The sequence below is a fragment of the Equus przewalskii genome, chromosome 22 (genome assembly GCF_037783145.1).
Source record: "Equus przewalskii isolate Varuska chromosome 22, EquPr2, whole genome shotgun sequence".
In the NCBI taxonomy this organism is placed as follows: domain Eukaryota; kingdom Metazoa; phylum Chordata; class Mammalia; order Perissodactyla; family Equidae; genus Equus; species Equus przewalskii.
Window position 1 is genome coordinate 13,070,797 of NC_091852.1, and position 21,035 is coordinate 13,091,831.

General features: G+C 39.6%; 1 pseudogene; it reads right to left on the minus strand.

Moving 5' to 3' along the window:
• Positions 1-242: 242 nt before the first annotated feature.
• On the minus strand, positions 243-19,534 carry LOC103562991 (replication factor C subunit 5 pseudogene; annotated as a pseudogene).
• Between the last annotated feature and the right edge of the window lie 1,501 nt (positions 19,535-21,035).

The window sequence follows — 21,035 nt, forward strand, 5'->3', positions numbered from 1 at the left end:
CTTAAGCTGACAAAAGTTGTTTTTTTTTAACCATAAAAGACAAATAGTGCAGTAAAACACTTGTACATCAAATCTTGCTTTCTATGTCTTTACCATACCACAAATGCAGTACTTTTTAAAATTCTTCCAACTCAATCCTCGAACTCTGTTTCCCAATACTCTTGGTTGATTCTATTTCAGTCGCATGACTGTGTGTTTTGTTCTCTAAATATTGCTGGGTCCTGTGAACTGTAGCTAGAAGTCTAAGCCTCTGCAGCAGTCAAGTCTCTGGTGATTTAAAAGCAGCAATGACGGAACTCAGCGGAATCTGCTTCTCGTCGGTATCAACACAAAGTCTGTACTCAATGTCTGCCATTTTGGTCAATACATGTATTTGAACTGATGTTGGAAAGTCCACGCTATGCACAACCAAGGAGAACACATCATGCCACCCTCTTCAAAGTTTTCAACTCCATAATATTTCTATAGGCCGTGAAGAGGTCTTGATTCAATATCCAGCCCAGAATGTTGGTGAAATTAGACTTGAAAGGATGTTCCATATACATGTTTACAGTCTGACCTGTCCCAGAAACCATTTGGTGCTCTGCAAGACCTTCAGAGCCCTTCAGATAGCTCCACCGGAGGGAATTACAAGTGCTTTCAATCCATCTTCATTTGTGTCGACTTTCCCTTCTTCCATGGTATGTCTTTCATAGGCAACAATGAGTTCTGGGGTGAAGGACTAACTTCAAACCTCATTCACCAGGACTGCAATGCAAGGACGATCTTCGACAGATAGTACAGATGAGGCAAAATATGGTATTTTTCATAAATTTCCAATCACTCTTCTTCAGGCATTCTGAGTATCTTGAGTCATGGCGTTACTTTCTAATTTTAAGTCTTTCTCAAACATTGTCCTGAACTGGCAAAGCTCAGAATTGGTCTCTGAATGATATCTATTTCTCCAAGAGCAAGGTGCTAAATTTTTAATCTTTGTATAGTTGTTTAACACAGGCTAGCATAGTGGCTGTCTTTCCCGTCTCTGGAGGGCCATTGAGAAGCAGAGGGGGCAATCAGTCTTCATTGGCAAGTTTTTGAGTGGTTCTCCGGATGTCTGAGAAATGCGACTGGTATTTTTCAACCCAGGTCAGTTTCCTACTTTTGTCTGCAATGGAGGTGACCAGCTCTGAGGCTCCAAGAGGAGTTGTTATATCCCCAGGATGTCTACACAGCTACTAATGGATATCCAACTCTAGAAAGTTCACATTCGTATTGATAAGTATTTAGAAACTGTGTTATTTTTATAGTACAAGTAGTTCACAGTGATTGTAAAAAATTGTTATATTGATAAGCAAGCAGAAAATACCTCTCCTGAAAGCCTACTGACCAGAGATTGCCATTGGAAATATTTTGGTATATAAGCCTTCCAAAATTTTCCAAATAAAAGTTGGCTAATGTTCTATACTGTGCTATTAGCTTCTTTTTCTACCAACATATCATAAATATCTGTAAAAAAAGATACAAGTGTCTGATCAACCAGTATGTGCCTGGCCGCCCTGGAGGAAGTGATTATTATGCCTCAGTGAAGTCCTGTTCCCACTTTCCTATGGTCACCTTCCCAATATTTATGATGACTTTTGCCAGTTCATTAGGACACAATGAAAAGGGCACTTCCAAGGTTGGCACCAGAAACTTTTGTCAAAATAGAACACAACCTAAGGTAACTATAAAATTAAACTATTATATTTTATTTTATTTATTCTATTTTTCCATCTCGATTTATGCCCTGCTCAGTTGTCCAGCCTAGCTCACTAGAAATATTACATGAGCACACCAGAGCATAGCCCAAATAATACAATACCAATAATAAAAAGGTCCCCAACTTTGAACATTCTTGGGGGAGAATCTATTTCTTTGCTTTTGCCAGCTTCTAGAGGCTACCCATGTTCTTTGGCTCATGATCTCCTTCCTCCATCTTCAAAGCCAACCATGTTGCATCTCTCTGACCACTGTTCTGCAGTCACATCTTCCTCTGACCACAGCTGGGAATGGTTCTCCACTTTTAAGGACCCATCTGATTAGATAATCCAAAGCAGTCCCCCGCATCTCAAAGTCCTTAACTAAGGCACATCTGGAAAGTTCCTTTCACCACATAAGGTAACACAGTCCCAGGGATCAGGAATTAGAGCATGAACATCTGGAGGACCATTATTCTGCCTACTACAGTGACTGTGAAGAGCACGTAGCAGCATCAACAAAATGCTTATTGCGTAATACTCAGAGGGAAAATATTAAGTAGACTTTATTATTATTATTGTTATTATTACTACTATATGATGGTAACTACCTTTATGAGATAAATACACAGTAAAAGTAAGACCAGAAGTAATTATACCAAATACTAAGGTAATTTCTCTTAGGTCAAGAGAGAATTTCAAAAGCATATTGTGTTTACCGTGCTAACACTAATCAACAAAAAAAGCTAAAGTAGCTATATTAATTTCAAACAAAGCAGATTTCAGAACAAGGAAAATTATCAGGGATAAAGAGAGATATTACATAATGATGAAGGGGTCAATTCTCCAAGAGACATGACAATTCTTAACGTGTATGTGCCTAACAACAGAGCATCAAAATACATGAGGCAAAATTGATAGAAATGCAAGGAAAAATAGATAAATCCAGTATTATAGTTGGAGACTTCAACACCTCTCTAGCAGAAATGGACAGACCCAGCAGGCAGAAAATCAGTAAGGACATACTTGAATGCAACAGCACCATCAATCAACTGGATATAATTGACATCTGTAGAATAATTCATCCAACAACAGCAGAATACACATTATTTTCAAGCTCATGTGGAATATTCACCAACAGAGATTGCTTTCTGGACCATAAAAAACACCTTAACAAATTTAAAACAATAGAAATTATACATACATAGAATGTATTCTCTCAGACTAGAATTAACTAGAAACCAGTAACAGAAAGATAGCTGGAAAATCCCAATATACTAGAGATCAACAACACACTTCTCAATAACATGTAGATTAAAGAAGAAATCTCAAGATAAATTAAAATTTTTTACATGGTTTAAAATAAAAATACAACTTACCAAAATTTGTGGAATCCAGTAAAACAGAGCTTAGAGAGAAATTTATAGCACTGACTGCAGGTATTAGAAAAGAAGAAAGATTTAAAATTGATAATCTAAGCTTCCACCTTAGGAAAATAGAAAAAGAAGAACAAATTAAATTCAAAGTAAGCAGAAGAAAAGAAATAATAAAAATTAGAGTGGAAATCAATGAAATTGAAAATAGGAAATCAATAGAGAAAATCAATGAAACTAAAAGCTGGTGCTTTGGAAAGATCAATAAAATTGACAAGTCTCTAGCCAGACTAACTAAAAAGAAAAAGAAAGAAGACACAAATTACTAGTATCAGAAATGAAAGAGAGGACATCACCACAGAGCCCATGGAAATTGAAAGGACAGTAAAGAAATACTGTGAACAACTCTATGCCCACAAATTTGGTAAACTAGATGAAATTGAGAAATTCCTTGAAAGACACATTCTGCTCAGACTCACACAGGAAGAAACAGAAAATCTGAATTGGCTTATATTTATTAAAGTCATTGAATCAGTGATTAATTACCTTTAAAACAGAAAGCACTAGGCCCAAATAGGTTCACTGGTGAATTCTACTAGACATTTAAGGAAAAAATTATACCAATTCTCTACAAACTCTTCCAGAAGAAAGAAGGAATACTGACTAACTCATTTTGTGAAGCCAGAATTACCCTGTAAGTTCAGCTTTCTAAAATTCCACACATAAGTGAGACCATGCAGTATTCATCTTTTTCAGTCTGGCTTATTTCACTTAGCATAGTGCTCTCAAGATCTATCCATGTTGTCACAAATGGCAGGATTTCCTTCTTTCTCGTGGTTGAATAATATTCCATTGTATCCATATGCGATATTTTCTTTATCCATTCATCCACTAATAGACACATAGGTTGTTTCTATATCTTGGCTACTGTGAATAATGCTGCGATGAACATGAGAGTGCAGATGTATCTTTGAGATTCTGTTTTTTATTTCCTTTGGATATATACCCAGAAGTGGGAATGCTGGATCATACAGTAGTTCTATTTTTAATTTTTTGAGAAAGCTCCCCACTGTTTTTCATAGGGGCTGCACCAATTGACATTCCCACCAACAATGCACAGGAGTTCTCTTTGCTCCACATCCTCATCAATAGTTGTTATCTCTTGTCTTTGTAGTGATAGCCATTCTAACAGGTATGAGGTAATATCTCATTGTGGTTTTCATTTGCATTTCTCTGATGATTAGTGATGTTGAGCATCCTTTCAGGTACCTGGTTGGTTGGCCATTTGTGTGTCTTCGTAAAATTGTCTATTCAATTCCCCTGATTTTTAAATTTTTAATTAATTAATTAATTTTTTGAGGAAGCTTAGCCCTGAGCTAACATCTGCTGCCAATCCTTCTCTTTTTGCTGAGGGAGACTGGTGCTGAGCTAACATTCGTGCCCATCTTCCTCTACTTTATATCTGGGACACCTACCACAGCATGGCTTGCCAAGTGGTGCCATGTCCACACCTGGGATCCGATCCAGTGAACCCTGGGCTGTTGAAGCAGAACATGTACACTTAACTGCTGTACCACCAAGCCGACCCCTATTTTTATTTAAAAAAATTTTTTTTTTGGTGAGGAGGATTGGCCCTGAGCTGACATCTGTGGCCAATCTTCCTCCTTTTGCTTGAGGAAGATTTTCACTGAGCTAAAATCTGTGCCAGTCCCCCTCTACTGTTATATGGGGTGCCGACATTGCATGGCTTGATGAGCAGTGTGTAGGTCCGCACTGGGGATCCAAACCCATGACCCCCAGGCTGCCAAAGTGGAGCGTGTGAACTTATCCACTATGCCACTGGGTCAACCCTGCTCTGCTCATTTTTAATCAAATTATTTGTATTTTTGCTGAGTTGTATGAGTTCTTTATATATTTGGGATATTAACCTTTTATCAGATAGATGATGTGCAAATATTTTCTCCCATTCTGTAGGTTATCTTTTCATTTTGTTGATTGTTTCTTTTGCTGTGCAAAAACTTTTCAGTTCAATGTAATCCTACTTACTAACTTTTGCTTTTTTTGTTTGTGTTTTTGTATCATATCAAAAATTGTTGAGCCAGCCCTGATGGCCTCGTGGTTAAACTTTGCTGCTCTCACTGCTTCAGTGGCCCAGGTTTGCTTCCCAGGCAGGGAACATACCACTCGTCTGTCAGTTGCTATACTGTGGCGGTGGCTCACATAGCAGAACTAAGATATACAACCATGCACTGGGGTTTTGGGGAGGAAAAAAAAAAAGAGGAAGATTGGTAACAGGTATTAATTCAGGGCAAATCTTGCCCTGAAAAAAAAAATTGTTGCCAAGACCAATGTCAAGGAGCTTTTCCACTGTTTTCTCCTAGGAGTTTTATGGTTTCAGTTCTTACATTTAAGTCTTTAACCCATTTTGAATTAATTTTTGTGAGTGGTGTAATATGGAAGTCCAATTTCATTCTTCTGCATGTGGTTATTCAGTATTCCCAACACCACCTATTGAAGACAAACTATCCTTTCCCCATTGAGGATTCTTGGCTCCCTTGTCAAATATTAGTTGACCGTATATACATGGGTTTATTTCTGGACTCTCAGTTCTGGCCCATTGGTGCCTGTGTCTATTTTCTTTTGCCAGTAGTCTGCCATTTTGATTACTGTAGCTTTGCAGTGTAGTTTGAAATCAGGAAGTGCGATGCCTCCAGCTTTTGCTTAGGCTATGCAGGGTCTTTTGTGGTTCCATACAATTTTTTAGAATTGTTTTTTCTATTTCTGTGGGAAAATACCATCAGAATTTTGATAGGGATTGCATTGAATGTGTGGGTGGCTTGGGTAATATGGACACTTTAACGATCTTAATTCTTCCAATCCATGAGCACAGGATATCTTTCCGCTTGTTTGTATCTTCTTCAGTTTCTTTCATTGAAGTTTCGTAGTTTTCAGTGCACAGATCTTTCACCTTTTTGGTTAAATTTATTCCTAAGTATTTTATCGTTTTTGATGCTAGTGCGAACAGGATTACTTTACTTTTCAGATAGCTCATTGTGTATAGAGAGGCAATTGATTTCTGTATGTTGATTTTGTATCCTGCAACTTTACTGTATGTGTTGATTCGTTCTAATAGTTTTTTGACGGAGTCTTTAGGATTTTCTATACGTAAGATCATATCATCTGCAAACAAAACAATTGTACTTCTTCCTTTCTGATTTACATGGCTTTATTTTTCTTTCTGGCTAGAACTTGTAGTACTATGTTGAATAGAAATTTTGAGAGTAGGCACCCTTGTCTTCTGCCTGATTTTAGAGACAAACTTTCAGCTTTTCACTGTTGAGTAGGATATTAGTTATGTGCTTGTCGTATACAGCCTTTGTTGTGCTGAGGTATATTTCTTCTACACCCAATTTGTTGAGTGTCTTTATCATGAAAGGATGTTGTATTTGTCAAATGCTTTTCTACATCTATTGAAATGATCATATGACGTTTATCTTTTATTCTATTAATATGGTGTGTCACATTTATTGTTTTTCATATGTTGAAACATCCTTGCATCACAGGGGTAATTCCCACTTGATTACAGTGTATGATCCTCTTAATGTGTTATTGAATTTGGTTTGCTAATATTTTGTTGAGAATTTTTGTGTCTATTTTCATCAGGGCTATTGGTCTGTAGTTTTCTTTTCTTGTAGTGTCTTTATGTGGCTTTGGTATCAGAGTGATGTTTGCTTCATAAAATGAGTTTGGGACTGTTTTCTCCTCTTCAATTTTGGAAGAGTTTGAGAAGGATTGGTGTTATTTCTTCTTTAAATGTTTTGTAGAATGCATCAGTGAAGCCATTTGGTCCTGGACTTTTCTTTGTTGGGAAGTTCTTGATTACTTATTCACTCTCCTTATTGATTATTGGACTGTACAGATTTTCTATTTCTTCGTGATTCAGTCTTGGTAGGTTGTATGTTTCTAGAAATTTATCCATTTCTTCTAGGTAATCTAATTTGTTGGCACATAATTGTTCATAGTAGTCTTTTAGGATTCTTTGTATTTCTGTGGTATCAGTTGTAACGTCTTCTCCAAAAGACGTATCTGATAAAGGACTGTTATCCAAAATATATAAAGAACTCTTTTTTCCTTTTTTGAGGAAGATTAGCCATGAACTAACATCTTCTGCCAATCCTCCTCTTTTTGCTGAGGAAGACTGGCCCTGAGCTAACATCTGTGCTCATCTTCTTCTACTTTATATGTGGGACCCCTGCCACAGCATGGCTTGACAAGCCGTGCGTAGGTCTACACCCAGGGTCTGAACTGGTGAACCCCAGGCTGCTGAAATGGAATGTGTCAACTTAACCACTGTGCCACTGGGCTGGCCTGTATCAGAGAAGATATACAGATGGAAAATAAGAATGTGAAAAGATGCTCCACATCATATGTCATCAAGGATTGCAAATTAATACTACTAGACACTTCTTAGAGAGGTGAAAATCCCGAACACTGATAACATCAGATACTGGTGAGGATGTGGAGAAACAGGGACTTTCTTTTTTTTTTTTTTTTAATTGAGTTGATAGGTTACAATCTTGGGAAATTTCAGTTGTACATTAATGTTTGTCATTCGTGTTGTAGGTGCACCACTTCACCCTTTGTGCCAACCCCCCACCCCACCTTTCCCCTGGTATCCAGTGAACTGTTCTTAGTCCACATTTTTAAATTCCTCATATGAGTGGAGTCATACACAGATTATCCTTCTCTAGCTGGCTTATTTCACTTAACATAATTCCCTCAAGGTCCATCCATGTTATTGCAAATGGAATGATTTTGTTCTGTTTTACAGCTGAGTAGTATTCCATTGCATATATGTACCACATCTTCTTTATCCATTCGTCTGTTGATGGGCACTTAGGTTGCTTCCATGTCTTGGCTATTGTAAATAATGCTGCAATGAACATTGGGGTACGTAGGACTTTTGGGATTGCTGACTTCAAGCTCTTTGGATAAATACCCAGTAGTGGGATGGCTGGATCGTATGGTAGTTCTATTTTTAACTTTTTGAGGAATCTCCATACTGTTTTCCACAGTGGCTGCACCAGTTTGCATTCCCACCAGCAGTGTATGAGGGTTCCTTTTTCTCCACAACCTCTCCAACATTTGTTACTATTAGTTTTAGATATTTTTGTCATTCTAACGGGTGTAAGGTGATATCTTAGTGTAGTTTTGATTTGCATTTCCCTGATGATCAGCGATGATGAGCATCTTTTCATGTGCCTATTGGCCATCCGTGTATCTTCTTTGGAGAAATGTCTGTTCATGTCTCCAGCCCATTTTTTGATTGGGTTGTTTGATTTTTTGTTGTTGAGTTGTGAGAGTTCTTTATATGTTATGGATATTAAGCCTTTGTCAGATATATGACTTGCAAATATTTTTTCCCAGTTAGTGGGTTGTTTTTTTGTTTCAATCCTGTTTTCATTTGCCTTGAAGAAGCTCTTTAGTCTGATGAAGTCAAACAGGGACTTTCATTCACTGCTGGTGGGAATGCAAAATGGTACAGCCACTTTCAAAGATGGTTTGGTAGTTTCTAACAAGAATAAACATATTCTTACCATACAACCCAGCAGTTTGCTCCTTGGTATTTATCCAAAGGAGTTGAAAACTTACATCTATACAAAGGCCTGCATATGGATGTTTAGAGGAGCTTTACTCAGAGTTGCCGAAACATAGAAGCAACCAAGTTGTCCTTTAGTAGGTGAATGGATAAATAAACTGTGTGCATCCAGACGATGGAGTATTATTCAGTGCTAAAGAGAAAGGAACTATCAAGCCATGAAAAATCGTAGAGGAAGCTTAAATGTATCTTATTAAGTGAAAGAAGCCAATCTGAAAAGGCTACATACTGTATGATTCCAACTATATGACATTCTGGAAAACGTAAAACTATGGAGACAATAAAAAGATCAGTGGTTGCCAGGGGTAGGGAGTGTGGAGGGACGAATAAGCAGAGCATAGAAGATTTTTAGGGCAGTGAAACTACTCTGTGTGATACTGTAATGGTGGATACATGTCATTATACATTTGTCCAAACCCATTGAACGTATAATACCAAGAGTGAACCCTGATGTAAACTATAGACTTAGGGTGATAGTGATGTGTTAATGTAGGTTCATCGACTGTAATGAATGTATCCTCTCGTGGAAGATGCGCATGTGGAGGGGCAGGGGGTAAATGGGAACTCTGTCTTTTCCACTCAATTTTGCTGCGAACCTACAACTGCTCTAAAAAAGTCTGTTAATTTTTTTAAAATTGCATTTAAATCCTTAATTCACCACTTACCAGTTGTGCAACATTAACAAATAACTTCTCTAGGCCTCCATTTCCTCATCTGTAATATAAGACAAGAGCATCCATCTCAAAGGGTCGATGTGATAAAAAAAAATTGATAACCCAGATAAAGAGCTTATTGTAAAACCTGGTGCAGAGTAAGCAACGTTAATAAATGTTAGCAGCTATTATTATTACTCTTTCTTTTCTCTTACAGATTTGGCGATCTCATCGTCTTTCAGAGTATGGTGCTTTTGCTGACCAGGGTAGCAGGTGTGTAATGTTTAGAATTTATCTGACCCCCTTCCCCCAAATGGAACTCAGAAGACCTACGCTGGCTGTGAATGTGAGCTATCCCACTGGTTTGGAGAACTGATAGGCACCTTGAAAAATTCCTTCCACATGAAATATTAGCGTGTTTTTTTCTTTAGAAAGCTACTCTGCCTCAAGGCTTCAGGTGTTTCTTCTGTTCAAGAATTTTCAAAACTTTAATGGGTTTAAAACTAAGATAAATTTTTGGAAAGTATGTTGGTTTTTTTTCAGCAAGTGGGAGTTTGGATTATTTACATTGCCTCAAAACTTGTTGCTTTGTTCTCCGCTTTGTGAAATACAATCCATGGGGTAAAAAAACAACAAAAACTTGTCTCACTTAAAAACTTCACATCGAACAAGGATACTTTGGATTCCAAGTGACCCTCAATGCCTTTTAACATCTAGATTAGTTAATTTCTTTAAGGTACAAAATTTGAATAAATTAAAAAACAAGAAGAGAAAGTGAATACAAAATAGTCAGGAATTGCAGGGACCCAGCTGACGGCATCCGTCGCCCAGGTGCCTTTATTTATCTGGTGCAATTTGTTCTGTGTGTCACACAAAAATGCGGCTTTCATTTCCAAATGACAAGTGTAATGGAGTGCTTTGTGAAAAACAACTGCATTATCGATGGCAGTTTATGATGGAGTCTCACTGACAACTCATGGTTATCAAATTTAAGATAATTTATACTAGGAGAAAAATCAGTAAATCCTTTAAAAACATACATTTTGGGGAGGAGAGTTTCTGACACTATCTTCATTTTAGCCAAAGTCTAGGAGTCGAGCTGATTAGAAGTTGAGAGAATTCATGTAGGCGACTTCAAATGTGGTCTTGTTCTAGGAGATCCCGCCAAGCCTCATGCGGTCTAGAAACCCTCCCTGGAGGGCGAGTGGAGCTTCAAAACACTGAAATATTTTCGGAAATTTACTCAGGCACGGTTCTTGGCATACAGCAGGGACTCAACAAATATTAGCTGGATAGAAATCTAAATTTGTGATGATCATTTTCCTAGCAGAATGCAGCACCTAAAGATGTTATTATGGCTTGATCTGTAGTGGTCACGAGTACAGTTTTCATCATCAAGTATGAATAAATTTCTAACGACTTTCTACTGCCTTTCACTAAACAGAGTTCTGTGTTGTTTTCCCTTCTTCTCCCTCTTTCCTGTTACAATCCTTCCTTGTCTTTAAGGTAGCCAGTGGCACTTGTCAGAATTCCCTCCCTCATGGAAGGATTGCTGACACTCTGCCTGGTCATCAGATAATGGAGTTGGGGGTGAAGCCCACCTAGGGTGATTTTGGAAGCTGAGGAAGCCTAAGCTGCTGTCTCATCCTCTGATTATGCATGATGTTGCATACAATTAAAAGTGAAATTTTATGATTTAGGCACCACTAGAAAATGAACTTCATAATGTATCAATCAACAATCAATATTGTTGAATGCTTGCTATAAACAAGATCATAAACCAAGCCCTCTGAAGGCTACGAAAATAAATAAGACAAGGACCCGATCAGATTTGCAATATAATAGGATCGTAGCTGCACTGCAGAAAAAAGATTCTGGCTGGGAGGCAGAAGGGATTAATAGCTAGGGTGTTGGTTTAGCTTAGTTTCTCTGTGTGTGTGAAGATTGGCCCTCAGCTAATATCTGTGCCGGTCTTCCTTCATTTTGTATGTGGGATGCCACTACAGCATGGCTTGATGAGTGGTGTAGGTCTGTGCCTGGGATCCGAACCTGTGAACCCCAGGTGGCTGAAGCAGAGTGTGTGAACTTAACCACTATGCAACCGGACCAACCCTGGTTTAGTTGTTTTAACAGAAGTCAAATAACTGTGGCTTCCACAAAAAAGAATATTTATTTCTGTCTCACATAAAAGTTTGAGGTGGCAAATAGTCCAGGAGGATAGGATTCTTTTTATCTTGAGTCTCCTTCATCCCCTGCTGTGCTGTTTTCACCTGCAAGGTTGAACCTGACTCCCCACCATCTCATTAAAATCCAGATTGCAGAGAGGGAAAGAAGAGGAGGATGAGCATGTCTGTTTTAAGAACATGGTCCAGAAGGTGCACACATTACTTCCATTCACAGGCTATTGACCAGAACTTAGTCAGGTGACACTGTAGCTTGGCCATATGGAGCAGCAAGGGAGGTTGGGAAATGTGGTCTCTAGCTGGGAGGCATGGTGTTCAGTTCTATTACCAAGAGGAAGAAGGGAATATGGATATGAACAGTCTCTGCTATAGGGGACAAGAGTGGAGGCAAAGAGATCAATTAAGAAACTATTGAAGTGATAATAGTGGCCTGAACTGGGCTAGTGTCCACAATAACAAGAAGGATTGAAAGAGTATTTGGAAGGAAGAGTTGATAGGACTTGGTAATTTATTGAATATGAGGAATAAAAGAGCGTGAGGAGTGAGTGATTCATTACTCGGGTATGTATCGAGTCCCTACTATGTGCCAAGCATCGCCCTGGGTGCTGGATGTACAGTGAATAAACAGATACTATTCTTGCTTTAAGGGACTTAGAGACTAGGGTGTGATGCCCAAATTTCTATTGAAGCAAATTGTGCCACCATCCATTGAGACAGGGAATATGGAAGGAAAGAACAGGTTTTGGGGAAAATGGACACAATAATCATAATAAACTTGAGGTGCCTGTGGGACAACCAATTAGAGATATTCAGGAGATGGTTGAATATGTGAGTCTGAATTTCAAGAGGAAAACTGGAGCTTGAGATAATTATGCACTGGGGACCATCAGCACAGGTGATAATTTGCAGCCACTTGAGTAGTAAGCTTGCCCAAAGAGAGTGAGAGAGAGTGACAGAGCAAACCATCATTTAAGGAGGAGCCCATAATGGAGAAGGAGTGATTGGAAGGGTTAAAGGAAAACTAGTGGACCCAATATCATGAGAGCAAAGAGAAAAGAGTGCTTTAAAAAGGATCAAATACTTCCAGTTAGATAAAATGGAAACTGAAGTTGAGATGGTGGGAGAGGGAGTAGAGTGGGAAGATACAGGACTGTAAGTGGGTAATTTTTGTGACCGCAAGTTTAATCTTTTTGTTTTGACTTAAAGGTGGATGAGAATTGAACTTGTTTAAATGACAGTGGGAGGGAGCCAGTACAAAGGAAGATGCTGGTGATAAAGGAGAGAGGATCAAGCTCCTGAAGGTGTGGTTGGGGTGGAAATGGAGTTTATATAACAAGTAGCCTTATAACGATGGACCCTTTCTTCATTATATCCTGAGAGAATTAAGAGAGTGTAGGTATAGAGCCAGGTGTGTTTAAGAGTTCTCACCAGAAAGTAGAACAGCCTCATTTGGAGCCTTCTTTTGAAGGGAAGCTCATCAGGTTTAGGGAAACTTGGAAGAATTGCTTGATAGTGGGGAGGGAACCAATTGTGCATAGGAACCATAACACAAATTTACAGTTGCACTAATGTACTGACTGTTCTCAAGGTGGGTCATTTTCCCTACTAGTTTTCACAAGCCTAGTTAAAATCCTGGAGGTGGTGGATGATCAGATTGGTCCAGAGTTAGATTTTGCTAGATAGGTGTAATAAAAGGACTGAAAAACAAAGGGGTTGGGAGTATTGACAAGAATGTGATTGAAATGATGGGTAGGGAAGGAAGGGAAGATGGAGGAGAGGTGCTGATAGGGAAATGAGAGGGACCTTGGGAACTGGAGATCCAAAATTTGCCTAAGAGAAGATAACTGAGTGCGAGAGCCGGAAGGATCAGGGATTCTGGTCAGAGAGCAGCACAACTTGGAATAATGCTAAGATCCAGATTTTGAGAATCACAAACTTTTACAGGATTTCCGAGGTTGGAGATTTTATTGGGAATAATAAAAGGCTTTGTGCATGGAGAAAGTGACATCTGAACTGGACCATAAAGAATGGGTAGGTTGGAAATAGACAAGATGAAAACAAGATGACAATTATACCGGAAAGCAAATAGTACTGTTTCAGTCTGGACAGGTAAACTGGGCACAAGTTGTGGGAGGCCCTGAAAATCATAATCGTAATAACCATAACAATAACAACAATAATAGTCTCTGATTTTTTTTGTACTAACTATGTGCCGGGAACAATACTTGGCATTTTGCACATTAGGGAGATTTCTTCTTGTCATCTCTACTTGAATTACTCAAAGGAACTAAAACTCAACACATTCAAAAGTGAACTCTTGAGCTTCTTCCCGTGTCCCAGACTGGTCCCCTTCCAGGGTTAATTTCAGGGAATGATGCACCAATCATCCAGCTAGGAGAGCCAAAAACCCAGGAGCCATTCCTGACGCCTCCTTCTTCTGTATCCCATTTACCAGCAAGTCCTGTTGATTTTACCTTTTAAATACTTCCCTCCTTCTTATCTCTTTCTCCACACCTCCTTAATCCAAACCATCCTCATCTCTCAGTTGACGTTCTCCCACGGCCTCTTGCTGAGTCTCCTTACATTGCTCTTTGCTTCAAGTGTCTTCTCCTCACTGCAACCTGAGTGATCTTTTTAAAACACAAACCAGAACGTGTCATTCCCTTCATTTCAAATGAAAGAGGTTTCCATCAAGATCCTCCCTCTGCTCTTAGATATCCTAAGAGACCAAAATTCTGAACTGTTGGGAAAGGTCATCACGTGACCATCTGTTTGACCCGGGAGCTGGACCTGGGCAGTTGGAGGCCTCCCACCCCTTCCCCCAGCTTTGGAATGTGCTCCCCACTCGCCTTCCCCACTCCCTGAAGCTTCCGCAAGATACAGCCTGGAGATAATAATGTGGTGATGAGACTATCTGGACTGGGTATGTGACTAAACCAGTCAAGGCCTCTTGTGTACGTGACTGAACACAGTTAAAGCCTCTATACAAACGTTTAAGATTCTGGTGGGCAGATATGGAAAACTGCTCACCTTATGCCCCAAACAAGTCTCTTTGGTAAGTTCCCTTGCTGATTAAAACTGTCTCCTACCAATCTGGAGTGGGCTGGGCTTCCTCTTTCTTGGGTCTCTCCCTGCCCTCTGAACGCAAAGGCAAGGACTGGTCCAGATTACATCAGGGAAGGTGGTTAGATGCCAACAACAGTGTACGAGGTCCGTGCTCAGTCTCCCTCTCCATGCTCCACCCACGTGACTTTCTTTCACTCCTCCTACTTGCAGTTGTCCTTCCCAATCCAGGAACAGTTTCCTCCCTTGGGTCATTTTCCCCGGCCCCCTTCATCTGTAAATTCCTCCTCTGCCTTCATGTCTCTGATCAATTATTTCTCCCCAGAACTCCTTCCCTGGCTCTTAAGACTAAGGAAAAATACCATACCTTCACAACAACCCTTAAAGGGAGGCGTTTTTATTCCCATTTTACAAATAAGAAAATGGATGCTCAGAGAAGATCAGTCGCTTCCTCGAGGTTAAGTGACAGAGCTGAGGAGACAGCATCTGATTCTAAACCTTGTGCTGTTGCCATTACATCCTATTTGCTTTAGCCACATCCCTGAATAATATTTAATGATGATGGTGCCTTTGTAAACACATCCATTTTTAACCTTCTTTTGTAAAGAAGTTTAGATGCAAGGGAAGGTAGAGAAAACAAGTCTCCTTTACTAAAAAGTATCCTTTTTTATGTCCTGCAGGGGTCCCCCACTCTGCTCCCGCAGCTCCCATCCTGCGTGCATAACTATTTGGAGATGGGGCTGTAGCAGAGACATTCACCTCTCAGCAAATAGTCACATGTTCTGCCACCTTTTCCAGCATTACCAGATAGGCAGGACCACATAATTAGTTCAGACCATGGGCTGTTAAGTGGAAGTGACGCATGTCACTTCTGGGCTACAGCATTTAATTGTAACCCTCCAGTTCTCTCTTCCCTGCTGTGGCAACTTGGAGGTCACGTGTTCTGGAGGACATAGCTAGAAAACGGAAACTGCCTAGATCCCTGACTCACCACGTGGAAGGGAGCTGACCTGAAAGGATGCTGGACTCCAGCAGATTTTGCAGGGGGAAAAGAGATTCTATGTGTTAACCACTCTGATGTTAGAGTTGCTCGTTAGCACAGCATACCTTGGCTTATTTGGACTAATGCAAGCTCTGTGACTCAAGAGCTCTCTGGCCATGCATAATTCTATCTTTTTCTGAATCAGTAGAAACTATTCCGTTAGCCATAATCCTGACCTCGGAGTCAGAAGTTGCTCCTTGAGGTATTATTGCTGTTTAACGTTAATTAGATTCCTAGATTTCTTCCACCTCCCACCTTTGTTCTACTGCATGATCTTAGGCAGTCACCTAATCCTTTTTCCCTTAAGTTTTATTAATTGGAAAAAACAGAACAAAACAAACTTTGCTCTACTTTGAATAGATAATGAAAGGAATCACTAATAAGAGGATGGAAAGGTGCTATGAATGGAAGAGATATGAAGCTGCTAGGTGCTTTGTTGATGGGTGCCACAAGCATGCAGAATATCATTTCTTTCTCTTTGCAAGTTCTCGGGGCTTGAATGAGAAAACTAGTAATTACTATATCCCGCTACATGGTGAAGCGTCTTTTGGAGGGATGGGTTTGAGATGGAAGTTGCAGTGGTTACTTCACTGAAAATTTTACACAATGTTCTTAGGGAAATCTGTAACATTTTGACTTCTAGGTCTTAGACTAGAGCATGAAGGAAAAATTTCTTCAAAATTACTTACGAAATAGATGTTTTGTGGACAAAAGATGATAAACCAAACCACATGGTGTTAAGGGCTCTTGGGGTTTGGACAGTAGTTTGGAGCTGCGTGCTAGACTTCAAAATTAATTTCTGGGTAAATCTAAGCTCCCTGGATCCACAGCAGCTCTCTCTGGTGAACACCAGCTTGATGTCGGCCTGCCAGGGCGCCTCCATTTGCTGTCACCTACACTCTCCATTCTTTTCCACTCTGCTGCCAACCCCTGGAGGCTAGTCTTTGTAGAAAACACAACTGGCTCGCCTAATGGGGGTGTGGCCAGTGGGGCACCCTCCCAGGAGATCAGAGGGAGATAAGAGCGGTCAGGTGTTTGCTCCCTCACCCTCTGTCTGTGGGGTGGCCTCAGGCTGCCTGTGCCCTCCATTTAAGGTCACTGCTCCCCCAAAGAGGGCTGCTCAGCAACGAGGTGGTAACAGCTCTGTAGCTACTAACCCCAGGCTGGTGTATTATTCCTTGTGGTTCCCTTAAGCTCCACATAAATATAAATAAACCCCCCTAATTACTCTGATTCAAACGTGTGATCTGTTTCCTACTGGACTTTCAGTTGACACCTGGGACATTTCTATGCATCCCCCAAAGCGCGACATTCAACTTTCTGCTATGGTTTATTTTCCAATGATGGGCAAAGCCTTCTCTCCTCTGATCTCCAAGGCACATGCAGAGATCATGATATGGATGAAAGATGACATAAACTAAGAGATGGCATAAAAGGCGGGGTACCAAGAGATAGGATTGGTCTTTGGAAGGGGGTGAGCATTAAGATTAGGATGGAATTCAAAGATATGGTCACTGTATTCCTCGCTAATAAAAACAAAATGTTCACATTTTGGTAAGATCTAGTTTGACGCAGTACATAAAAATTCTCTTCTTCACTTTTTTTCTGCAGCATTTTAGAGAGGTAGTATAGAATTGTGGTTAAAGCATGAAGCTTGGAGTCAATCTTTCTAGTTAAATTCTGATTCTGCCCCTTACAAGCTCTATGACATTGGGCAAGTTATTTAACCTCTCTGTCTCCATTTCCTTGTCTGTTAAGTGTGGGTAATACTATTATCTACTTTCTAAGGATTTGTGAAGATGAAAGTAGTTGGTATATGGAAGTGCTTAGAATAGTGCCCAACCCATAGCAAGTGCTCTGTAAATGTTAACTATTAACATCTGGAACCAGAATAAATTTTAGTTTATTTAGACTAACTCATCAGACAAAGAAATAGAGGAGTAGAGACCAAATCACTTGGCCAAGGTCACACAGCAAAGATTAATCTCAGGTTTGTTCAGTGACTTATTCGTGCAACAAATATTTATCTCACTGATATAACTGAGATAACAAAAGTTCCATTAATTTGGCCAAGTCTATAAGAATGATTAGAGCTAGAGTGAGAACCAACCAAACAATCAAACATCAATAACAACAAACACAATCAAAAAACAAAGTCCTGGATCCCACCTGTTCAGCTGTTTCTCCCCTTATCCTGCTACCCATGGTGCTGCCTAACTGTCAGAATTCTCATCTTGGATTTTAATCAGTTTGTTATCTAGCATCCTTTGGAAAATCCACTGATATCATACGTGGGGCTTATGATGCTACGCTTGATGCTTAGATTTTGGTTTTCCACTGATATGCAAAAATGAAAAAGAGCAAGAAATTCCCCCAGAGACTCCACAGCTGTGCATGTGAAAGAACACAAATCTCTCCAACTAAGATCGAACAAAAAAAGGTAATTTATGCTCTAAGATTTCCCCCTGGATCTGCATTTTCTGAAAGTCTCAGGTGGAATGTTTTGCGTGTGTGCTACTTTCATCCTCCTTGGTCAAACCATCTACTTCTGGGAGTGCAGACGTCCTGCTGGTAGGGGATTTCTCTCTGGCCCTGGGGAGGACAAGATCTCAGTAAATCCTCATTTAACTGTGAAGACAGCTGTAAGCCCTTTAAATTCATAAGTGAAATTAAATTGCAGAATTCTGTAGGGTGGGTTTGATGGTACCCAAAGACTCCCCAAGTGCAAAGCTAATCCTTGAGTTAAAAGGTAGCAAATCTAATGCTCCATCCAAGATGGATGATTCCCTTGATTGCCAGGGAGAAGGGTTGGATGAGCCTTAATCAAATAATAAAACAAAACAAAATCTTGTTGATAACTAAGTCTGGGTCAACATAGGACATGACTAAGTGAACAATTGAAGTAATTATCCAAGGAAATCGTATTTCAAACAATGCCTTAGAGGATAAAAAGGCTTAAATTTTTTTTTTTACATTTCAGATCTACAGTAAATAATTTTAATAAAAATTGTTCAGCTTTATGGAGGGAAGTTGGTGTATTTTTCATGGTCCTGGCTGGAAGTCAAAAGTATGGTGTCTGTTCTCAGTGCTAGACTTGTCTGCTGGTGTTTTGGGGCCGATCGCTCAATATTCTTGTGTCTCAGTTTTTCTATTATTGGAAATAATGTATAATCCATGTGTGATCTGCTTTTAACACACACCCACTGATTTCTTTACGTAGTGGGGAGTTCGGGGTTAGCAAGATTCAATTGGAACTATTAAAATGTAATTTGTATTTTAAGAACATAACTATTGAGACAAATGAAGTACACCATCCCATGTTATTATTGGAAAGAATATTTGAAATTGGTTTGGGGGAAAAGCACTATTTGGAATTCAAAACATTTTCCCCATATGCTCAGTAATGACAGGAGTGGAAAATAGAGCTTTATATCAACTTTTAGATGAACAGATCTGTATTACTTGAGCACATACCATAAACCCTCTTGAAAATAATATAGTATTCTGCACAATTTTATAAAAAATCGCTGGCTTATTTATGAAAGACACCTGCTCTGTGTCATATAGTTTGTGAAGGAGTCTCCTGGTATTGTCAGCTGAAGTCCTGAAATTTACGTTTAGTACACACATGCATGCGCGCACGCGCTCACACACACATATACACACACACACACACACACACACAGAGTTCCTTTAAATGTGGAAATAGGATCCTTGTGTGTTACGAACAGTATAAACCTCTGCTTCGTCGAAGTGAGAACCAGTTATCCTTGCCTGTTTTTCCTTTTCCTTGCTGTTTCTTTGCATATCAACACTTAGGGGTGGATCCAAGGTTCTCAAATCCATAGCGATTGTTAAGGTCAGATCCCCCTCCCGCACCAACCCCCTCCCCCCGCCACCCATCCTGGCCTTTAGGAGATGAGATCCTAAATGTTGGAAGAATCAAACTCTCCCTATCTTGTCATCCTCATTTCAAAGGTCAAATGAAGATTTCTCTTGTGATAGATTTGCATTTTCCTAACAAGCTTAAATATTTCTATTGTTCACTTTAAGTCAAGTTAAGTGCTCTTTCAAATACACTTTATGGTCTTTCTAGTCAGATTTTACACACTTGGTCTAGATATTTGAGGACCCATCTCAAGTTCCAGGAATTAGCTATTCCTGGAAAACTGAGCTTCTTTTTTGGTGATTGTTCTGAATCAGATTTCTGACTTGATTTTTCATATTATCTTAGCATCAAAAACTAAAAGACAGTTATTCCAGGAGGAACCACTTGGACAAAGAACTAACACATCTCCATTGAATATCTTTTATTTGTTGATGCCTAAAGATTTTCCGCATAGGCTGGCTTCCATTGCCTTTGAGTGTGTCTTTAATTAAAGAGATGGAAATTGAGGGCAAGGAAAAAATCTCTTCCGGTATGAAATCATCTTGTTCTCAATTAATCTGAGGGATGCATAATGGGACCTTTTTAGTTATCATTTTCTCTTTTATTCGATTCTTTCCTGCCTCATGGTCTTGAATGCCAGCTGCTGTAGTTGGAGTTCTCCATAGAACTCACGGGAATGAACAAATCAAGACATGAAATAAAAAGTTGTTTTATCATTTCCATGTAGTGGGAAATCTGGTTGAGGTCTTGATCAGCCCTCAGACAACGAGTGATTCACCTGTGTGGTAGACAGAATAATGGCTCCCCAAAATGTCTGCATCCTCATCTCCGAATCTGTGACTGTTAATTTATTTGACAAAAGGGGTTTTACAAGTGTAATTAAATTAAGGATCTTGAGGTGGGGAGATTATCCTGGTGGCCCCAAATGTTATCATAAGTCCTTGTAAGAGGCGTATAGAGGGAGACTTGGTTACAGAAGAGGAGCAGGTGGTGTGATAGTGAAAGCAGGCTTTGAAGATGGAGGAAGGGACCACACACCGAATACAGGTGGCTGCTAGCAGCTGAAAAAGGCGAAGAGGCAGATCCTCTACTTAGAACCTGCAGAAGGAGCCAATCTTGCCAATACCTTGCCTTCAGCCCTGTGAGACTGATTTCAGACTTCTGACCTCCAGAACCGTAAGAATAAATTTGCATTGTTTTAAGCCACTGAGTTTGTGGTAATTTGTTACAGCAGCAGTATGAAATAAATATATCTGGCATTAAGTGTTTGGATTTGTATCTAAACGAATAATTTTGAACTTTTATTTTGGATTCTCATCCATGCTGATTATATCCACAATGACACATCATTACAAAAAACTAAAATGGGGGCCAGGCTGGTGGCATAGTGGTTAAGTTCATGTGCTCCACTTCAATGGTCAGGCCAGGGTTCACAGGTGTGGATCTGTGCACCATCAA